Here is a 9,972-nt window from a genome sequence, read left to right as displayed (position 1 = left end):
CCAGTTTGCTTGCGAGGGCAGTGAACATTTCAAAAGAAGGAATGAATGGGTGACCTGGTTGGCTGATGATGACTAATAATGGTTGAAAAATGTCACCACAGCCACACAAAAAGTGTTTCTTTATCAGCCACATACAACAGAGACGTGGATTAAAATGCTATTAACATAACCGATTAAACATATGAATAAACAAGCCAATGAAATCAATAATGATGGCTGGTGTCATCTTAAAGAAATGGTGCTTTAATGTGGCTTATTTGAGTTCATCAGAGGGATTACTAGAAAGACAATGAATGTGAACCATATCTGTGTTGAATTACTTGGGAGGAAAATACATGCACGATGGGCTGCCAAAATCATGTTACCTACGATACCAGCTTGTGGCAATGGCAGAGAACTATATAAAAGCATTTGGGAATGGAAAGACAATTCAGCTTCTCAGCAAGAGTCTCAGCCATGTAACGCTTCTTGTTCTTTCATGTAGGCACTGTTTATCCAAGGAGGGAGGGAGGGAGGAAGTAGTGAGAGCATTTGGATCTTCTAAGGTGAAGATTTAAGTGGGTACCGAGAGTAGGAGCATAGGAACCAGCCAGGCAGAAACAAGCAGGCAGGTGGAAATACTGGAAGCCATAGGGGGAAAAAAGATCACTGGACAAGCAACTGGTCAACATGGTTGCTGGCTTCATCTGTAATCAGCAAAAAGGCACATTTGGTCCTTCAGGTGATCACATTTAACTGATGATGTGCTGCAGTTCTTCTGTTGTTGTTTTGCATTTCATGCTAATTGTTGTTGAAGTATACAACCTGTACATATGCATGGCACTGGCCTGGAAATCTTTCAGAAGGAGGAACAAACAAACAAACAAACAAACAAACAGGGATGGTTCATTGTAAAGTTCAACTAAAATCTGGGCATTTTAAGAGGGTTGCATCAGAACTGTCAAAATGATGGTTTAGCAAGAGAAATGGTCACCAGCCTTAAGGTTCATGGTTTGAGGTGACATTTCCTAACACTTCTGTAAGTGTCTTTGTAATTCTATCAACCAACATGGTTAACAGATGGCTGATTGAAACAAATTGAACTTGATAGAAACTCACTTCTAAACAGATGTACATTTAAATCATTTAGGATGTGTCCAGATTGCAACTTGCCCCAATTCTGCCCCCTCCCCAGTTTTACTAGATACATTGAACCTTGCAACTCCTCTAGAATGCACCGAAGCTCAGTAGGAAGGAATTTCTAGAGCAGGGGAGTAACCAAAATGAATGCTTCTGTGTGTTCTTGTTGTTTGAACTTGATGCTCAAACAGTGATCTTAAGAGAGCATCATCCATTTAATCTTGGAAATCAGCACAGACATAGGGGTGGACTCAGTCCGTTTAACATATTTAGGGATTTACTAACATTTTGTATCTCATATGTAACCTGACATGGGTTAGTCATCTAGTGTGGTGTGTTGACTAGAGTGTTTGGCTAGGACCTGGGAGCCAAGGGTTCAAATCCCTACTGAACCATGAAGCTCACTAGATGAATTTGGACCTGTCACTCACTCTCATCCTAACCTACCTCATAGAATTGTTACAAGGGGAGGGAGACAACCGTGTGGGTCACCTTGAACTTCTTGGAGGAAAGGAGGGTTAAATGTGCAAACAATAATACACAGCACTTAGCCACCTCTTAACCATTTTAAGACAAGAAAGTAACAATCCCATCCAGAGATGTACATATCTCTTCATGTACATACATGAATCCCTTTTACTTCACCTACCAAAAGCCCTAGATGGGCTTGAGAGGCTTAAAGCCACTATGGAGGAGTTCCTCTGTTTCTAAATTTCAACCACTTTGGCCAAAAAAAGAGAAAAAGTTGTAGGAATTTTTAGATTTCCCATTTTAGTGAATGGGGAAACACAGAGATCCCTTTTGTACAGAGTGCCCCAGGAGCCAAATTACAGCTTAATGCAGAGAGTGCAAATTGCATCATGGAAACAGAGTGCAATACAATCACAAGGTGAATCTTGGGGCCTGTGCACACTGGTATCAACCAGATAGAGTTTTGGCCATTACCAAGTGGGAGGGTAGTAGCAGCTACTTAACTGTTTTTTTCTAAGATAGAAAAAACTTAAAATTCCATTTCTAAAACCAAACTCCTTTGCTTCAAGGAGAAGTTCTCATGCTACAAATTAAAAAACAACAATGATAATTTCCCCCCCAGAAAAAAAATTAATCCCAGATGAGCGAAATCTGTGTGCCAGATGGGACACTGCATTCATTGCTTCCTTGGGTCCATATTCTGCAACTAAGAGAAGGACCCTTACAGAGTCTCAAGGGGGATTCACAGCCAGGTTCCAGCCTTCAGATAACTAGAGACCTTCTAGGTTACAAGAGAAAAATACATACATGCATACATACATACATGCATACATGGTTTACTTCTGTGAATCAATGGTCCTAGCCCTAATTGAGATGTTTATTTTCCCCCTCATAGTGCTTAGATGATAGATAGATAGATGATAGATGATAGATAGATAGATAGATAGATAGATAGATAGATAGATAGTGTCTTCTTGGTTTAAGGTGGTTATCTAACTTTACTTGGAAATTTGTGAGCCGAACCAGCTTTATCTAATGCTGCTTGGTTACTTATGGTATTGAGAACTGCAGGAACAACCAGAAATATTGGCTGGGTATATGACTTTTTCTTCTGCATTCATTTCAGCTTATTTTCATTCATATGTGTTTACAGAACTGCTTTTTTATTATTTTGGAATGTTGTGTAAAGTCGTTAATCTATGTTAATAAGAGAACAATAGGATGTAAAGTAAAATGGTCAATTGTTCCCTTGAATTCATGGGATTGTGTTGCCAAGCTACAAAGCAAGGCCCAAGACTACTTTTGAATTTGTAAAATGCCCTTATTACCCCAAACAAGGGCAATAAATAAATAAAAACCTACTACAAACAAGCAAAGCAATGCTCTAATCATTATAGACAAATGCATATTCAATATAATCACAACTTTGTATAACAAAAGCTTTTAAACTACTTGATGCAGTCATGAACATATATTCATAGAGAAACGAAGCTGCAGAAGTAAGAATGTGATGCCGTATATGTGGCAGCCTGGAGTCTAGATCTGGTTCTCAGAGTTATTGCATCTGGCTGGTAGGCAGGCCAAGCTTACTCAGATGTTAAATGCAGGTGGACATGTCCCCTACTTTACAGTCCTTTATTTAAAGAGCAGTCAGAGGGTAGTCCTCCATTTGAAGGTGCTCTCTATTTGAAAAGTTGTCCAGCACAAGTCTGGCTTGAATATAAATTACCTTAAGAAAGGAGATCTGGGCCCTTGAAATATTCCAAAAGCACCTAGAAAGTTGTGTGAGCAGGCACACAGGACACCTGTTGACAGTCTTCCCGACTAGGGTGAGAGATACTATACTTCTTTTAAAAATTATTTCTGAATTTGCATCAGTACATCTAAACTGACACATGCATATCTGTTCCACTTTTTGTGCTCTTTTTTTTTTGGGTGAGGTGAATGTGGCTGCCCACTTTTAATGAGTGTTGTGCATTTAGGATTGTAGTTTTGCAGTGTAATCCTCTCCATGTTTACTCTGAAGCCCCATTGCAAAGTACTCCTCTTTAATTATTTATTTCTGTAATGTAAAACACAATCTTTGTGTTAGTTGTTTGTGAAACTTGGTGTGTGTGTTTAAAGAAATAAGGCTTGTGATAGCATTATGTGGTAGTTTTGCTGTAAATATTGGTCATGGCCAAGGAAATGTTTGGGCAGGGTTGGTTTCCCTTTAAAAAATACTCTGGCCTGGCATTCTGAGCCAGCACCTGGAGGTGGATCTAACTCCCATTTTGATTTCCCACCAATTTAATTGTTGACTCCTGTATGCGCAGAACTTGCTAGACCACGGCTACTGTAGGATAAGCCTCCCAAGGCCCATTGGTAGAGAAGGGGTCCAGCAGGAGGCACTTTGCCCAACACCTTTTCTTTAAAACCTGGACACAGACCTGCATTTGGGATAAGAAATGCAAGATAGTATATAAAGAACTGTATGCAATGTTCTCTTTCCAGGGCACAAGAGCCTATTTGCTAGTGGATGACAGTGTTCAAAAGTTGCAATGCAAAAGTTACACTAGCAGAAGAAATGATTTTTGTGCAATCTGTTGCACAACAATCTTTGGCAATGTAGTTGCAATCTTTGGTAATGTAGTTGCTAGTGCAAAAATTGACTCCATTGAATACAACCAAAAGTATTTTATGTGACTAAACTGATACTCACTTTCATTCTTCTAACACCAAGCCTAACACTGAAAAAGAAAACAATAAGATCAAACTAATCAAAATATTCTGTTCTAGGATATTCCACATGTTACCGAAGGACATATTTGAGGTGGGATTAGGGGAATTAACTGTGATTCCTGCATTGCAGGGGCTTGAAGTAGATGACCCTTGATGTCCCTTCCAGTTCTATGATTCTTTGATTTAGGGGGTCAGCTGTGCAGCCCACAATCTTGCATGTTACAGTGTGTGCCAAAGTCTGATGTTAGAGATTTGAAAAGGAGCTTCAGGACTAGGTCCAAATAACTTGAACCAGCAGACTTGAAGTGCTGTCAGGAACCAACTCCACAAAAGGCGGAGACAGAAAGACCCATAGCAGTGGGGTTGTGAAAATAGAAACAGGCACCACCACAAGGAAGACTTGAGCACAGGTAAGGCACGGTTTCACTGTTTTGATGCTGGCAGGGAAGCAAACAACTATTATCACGAAGGTAACCATTGCTCTAGCAAAGACCTGGATACAGATAAAGTGCTTAATTTTGTTTACAGTGGCTGCTCTTTTTGGCCATTAATGTGCATGTCTCGTTTTTGATTCCTATGCCATAGCATACCCTTTCCCCTCCAATAGTAAACAATTTTGCACAACCACGTATCTAGTCTGGATTACATGCAATTTCAGTTGAGGTTATTGAAGTGAGAAAAAGTAGGTCTTTTAGTTGGGAGCTATTTTTATATTCATATATTCTTTTATCTTATCAGGCATCAACCATACATTGCGAATAATTTCAAAAATATTTATTAGTTTGTGGCAAGTTATGAAGACTCATTTACATTGTTAAGTTTTGAAATCTTATATGGGTCTGGATTGGATAGGCCACCAGCTTCAGCCATATTGTAACTAGCAGGCTTTGTTAAGGAAGTAGGAATGCTTTCTGACGCTGTTATGTCCATATTCAATTTCTGAATCTCACAGGCAAGTGAATTTGAACACAGTCCAAAAATCATTTGACTTCCTAAGAATGGTTGATATATTAAAATAAAAATGTATTACATGGTTAGATATTAACAATGAAATTGAAAAGGACTGGGAATGTAAAACTTTGCAGTGACTAAAATATACTGAGGTTAAAATACAGGGTAACTTTACAAATCACTATTAATTTCTTTGGCTTTCATTGCAATAACATTGATTTAATTCATTAGATCCCTTTCTGAATCTATATTTCAGTTTTAGAGTTGTCAGTTTGTGTTAATGACAATTTTACCCATCTGTTCTAACATGAAAATGAGGCTTCATACCACAGAGATGATAGATCTTGAGTAGTTTAAGAAGTGAGATTTCTCTTTAAGGTATTCATTTGGATTATGCCTCCTTTGATACCATTCGCCCTAGAAATTAAGCTGAATAGTTTTTTTAAAAACCATGCAAAGATAATATTTAGCAAAAATTCAAATGTCATATTTTGTCATTTTAGACCATTGCCTATTGCACACTTTACAGAGAAAATTTCCAAACATTCCCACTCGTTTGCTGTCTAATGGCAAAGCCATAATTTTGTATGTCAGCATATCAGAACTCGAGGAGATGTGAAAGGAATAATAATTAGTTTCTTTAATTTGGCTCTTGAAATGGTATTACTATTACAGAGGCACCCTGATCCTAAACCTTTAAATAATATGTGTAAATCGTGTCATATACTGAGATTGGGCCTAAATTGTTGTGTTGCAATATCAACATCAGATCCTTAGAAAAACTGCCATATAAACCATGATTATGATATTGCCACAGTGTGCTCACCTCATTCTAACTTTACATACATTGGATTGTATCCAATGTAGTCCTGCTCAGAGTAGACCCATTGAAGTTCATGGAGATGACTAACACTTCTGTTAATTTCAGTGTGTCTACTCTGTGTAGAATTTAGTTGAATACAACCCTTTATCTGCTAAGTCAGGAAGTCACTTGACACATAAACATCTGTACTTCTGAACCTCAAAGTCCAGGTGTGTAGAGTATTTCAATGGGCTGTACCAAGCTAAATCCTACTCAGTTTAGACCCATTGAAATTTAGGAACCTGAGTTAGTTATGCCTATTAAATTTATTGCCTTTTCTCTTAGTACAAGATGTCTGCTTCTTAAGTGGTACAAATCTCAAATTGTGGGAACTAAAAAAGGCATTGTAGGTACTTCTGTGGGGGTTACGTTCTGGGTCCCCAAGTAGATGAGTGAAATTGTGTAAACCGGGAATCACCCTCTAAACACCCTTTAAACTCCCTCTCTGCCGCTCTCTCTTCAATCCATGTCACATATACCACATCCAAAAAATACCCACAACTAGAATTGAAGCTCTGGGGCCAGCAGGAAGCAGGGGGATGCATGGGAAAGTGGCTTCTGCTGCTGCACTACCCCACACACCAGCTGTTAGATGGGGAGGCTGAGCACCATAAACAAAGCCCTGCTGTGCCTATGGTCTCTTCAGGGCTTCCTCTACCTTCACTGGCATCCTCTTCGGCCTCCGGGGAAGGTCTCCTTTTGAGCCACAAGGCCTCTCCAGCTCTTTGCCACTGTATCTTGGTTTGAATTGAATTATTTATTTATTTCTCAACACTGCACATATGTGCGGTCGCACATGAGTAGAATGCACACAAGTGTGCAGCTTCACTTTTTCTTATTATTGAAATACTCCTAAGAACTGTGGAAGGAGTGGAATAGATGATTCTTTGCCATAAACAGCTTTACAATCGAATAGGTATTGAACAGAAATGAAAACTAGACAAGGAGGGTAGAGGAAAATAAGCAAATTTTTGTACAAAAACTCTTACGTGATGCTACAATATGATTATGTAATAGCCACTGTGGGATGGGGAAGAGCCAAATGCTAGACAGTCCCTGTCCTGCTTTGATATATCATTGTAGACTGACAGTAGATGACAGATGGGGAATTTATAAGGGTTTGTACTTTGTAAGTATAAGCTGAGCAGTTGTAAACCAACTGAGTGGGTGGGGGAGGGGTGCTCCCAGATTTTCAAGGGTGAGGAAGCTGGGAGCCTTGTGGGGCTCTCTGCATACAGCTATTTGTGTCTCACTGCATGTTGCAGGGCAGGGAGTATGCCAGGTTCCCTCCAAAGGATGGGAATGTTCAACATATTTTAAAATGAAACATAAACAGGATGTGGGCAGTAAAAAATCTCACCAGTAAAAGCCAGACAGGTGGTAGGTAATTCTAGTGCTCAGTTTGGATGGAAATCAGAGAAAGGAACAGAAGTCAAAGTCCTTCAGGGTGGAGATTAGCAGCGCAAGGTTATTGAACTGCCCAACAATGAATCAATTTCTTTCTATATATTTATTAGTAGATAGAAATTATTTTGACTGCAAATCCAATCGAAGTCACTATGGCAACAAAGGTCATGCATTAATATGTAGTCTTTGTCTAGCAGATTTGTTTATTTCCCTGCAGTGAATTATAAAGCTGACTCCCCCCCTCCCCAAACAATGTTGAATAATACAATGTCTTTTAAAACAAAAAAAGAATGCATTGTGTGCAGTGCGACACATCACAATGTCTTAGGGTGGAAGCAGGTGGGGTTCTGCAGATAGCTCAGTTCTCCATCAGGGCAGGTGAAATCTGTCAATTTTTCCAAGTTCAGTTCTCCGCATTGACACATCCATTTTTAAAAAAAGTTTTCACAAAAATTTATCAGCCTTTCAATGCAAATTTCTCATTCAGTACACATTTGTATGGAATTTTGCCTAATACTGTATATACATTTTTGCAAAGCAATGTCCCCCAATATAATGCATTTTGTGTATGCTGTTTTCACTAATACATATATTTAAATGCACACTTGACCTAAATATATGCAGTATTGTAGCCATTACTTGGCTGGAGGACTGTATTGCAGAATCTGGAAGGGGGTGAATTTCAAGGATAGCTGTGTTTTGGTTCACATATTGTTTAAATAAGGTGTTTGCCTTAAAATGCAAACTGAATCAAATGTCTTCCCCATCTCTATTCACTCATTGTGTCTGTGAGTTGCCTCAGTGAATCCATTTCCACTTTGCTCTTAGCCTCGAACATCCTAGACTGGGCAGAAAGGGACTGTGGACCTATTGTTATGGTGGCATACACAGGAAGAGGAAATTGAAAGCTGAAGAGTCTTCTTCCTTCCTTCCTTCCTTCCTTCCTTCCTTCCTTCCTTCCTTGGTTCATACCTTCTAATCACTGTGAATTAATACTTTTGTATTATGACACATACCTCAGCTGTGATCAGCTGCATTTCTGGGCACTATGATTCTGAAACCTTTACTTCAGCCAGCTATGTTGGCAGTAGCTATGCTGGCAGGTGAGGGCAGTTGGAGAAGGAAGGGGAACAATAACTTATAAATCTCCAGAATTTCAGGGGAAGAGTAGTTGATTGTTAAACCACTCTGTGAATTGTAGCTCTGAGAGGGTAATAGGGGTCTCCTAACAACTCTTAGCACCCTTAATGAACTACAATACTCAGGATTCTTTAGGAGAAGCCATGGCTGTTTAAAAGTGGTATGGTAGTGCTTTAAATGTATGGTGTGGATGTGGCCTGATAAAGCCTTTGTCTAGGGAAAGACTCTTGGGTGTGCCAATATAAAGACAAGTGTTATGAATCAAAAGTTCCAAAATGCCTCTGTTGAAAAGAATAGGGAAGCCACAAGCGCAGGAGATTAAGATCTTCATAAACTTTTGCAATAGTGTGTTCTCCAGTTCTCTTTACTGCAATGACTGAGTAGCTCTTGCTCTGCATGCTTTCATACGTTCACCACAAAGGAAGTCCTCACAGGGGGTTGGACTTGATGGCCCTTGTGGTCTCTTCCAACTCTATGATTCTATGATTCTAGGCAGGAGCTGCTGGTGTGCATCATTAGCCATAACCCAGAAATTCCTTGCAAGCACAGAGTATTTATATCTAAATAACACCTAACCTTACTTGGAGGGGAAAAGTGCCCCCCTTGGAATGCTGTGTGGTGCTAAGCTTATAATGTGAAGCTTGATTGTTTCATATCTATGTAGTTGGGTTTCTACCTGGGCTATGCATTCAAATTAACTATAAAGGCATTTCTTATGAATATTGATGGGGTTTGAACAAAAAAGCCCACAGATTGGAGAGAAATGGTAAGCCTCTTTAGAAGGTTTTGTGACTATTAGCAAATGATCGGCTGCTTCTTCAAATAATAAGGATTTAAATCAATGTGAAGAAAATAATCAATTGCATCTCTCATTTTTATCCCTCTCTCTTTGAAATACAGTAGCTTGCATATCTCAACACGAATGTCAGTATGAACCAAAATAAAACATTCAGACAGTAAATGAAGCTGCTGTTGATATTTATAATATTCCCTATAACTGTGCATGTGTGTGTGTATATATTATGCAATCTTTTATATTTTTTTAAGCAGTTCAATGGAAAGAGATCATTTTATTAAAAAATCATGAAGGCAAGTGCACTCATTCAACCTTAGAAATGTTTTGATGGCTTTTCAGCGCAGCAATATATTTAGATGGGAATATGTCATTAATATAAACAGCTGAATAGAAACTATTAAACTAACACAATTTAAAACTGAGCAAACCTGAGTATTTGATTAAAGTTTTTGTACATTCTGTACACTTGAACAGGTAACATAGAAGCATAATATTTTTGTTTATT

At 38.9% G+C, this 9,972-nt stretch overlaps 1 long non-coding RNA gene across 1 annotated transcript; it reads left to right on the top strand.

Moving 5' to 3' along the window:
* Nucleotides 1-7,309: 7,309 nt before the first annotated feature.
* LOC310768068 lies at nt 7,310-9,632 on the top strand. Its single transcript, XR_014551181.1, has 2 exons — nt 7,310-9,108; nt 9,164-9,632. It is a non-coding gene; the product is annotated as an uncharacterized lncRNA (long non-coding RNA).
* Nucleotides 9,633-9,972: the final 340 nt, after the last annotated feature.

The sequence above is a fragment of the Podarcis filfolensis genome, assembly GCF_964270895.1.
Source record: "Podarcis filfolensis genome assembly, chromosome: 8".
Taxonomy (NCBI): domain Eukaryota; kingdom Metazoa; phylum Chordata; class Lepidosauria; order Squamata; family Lacertidae; genus Podarcis; species Podarcis filfolensis.
Note: the sequence above shows the minus strand (reverse complement) of the source record. Positions and strands in the feature narration are given on the sequence as shown.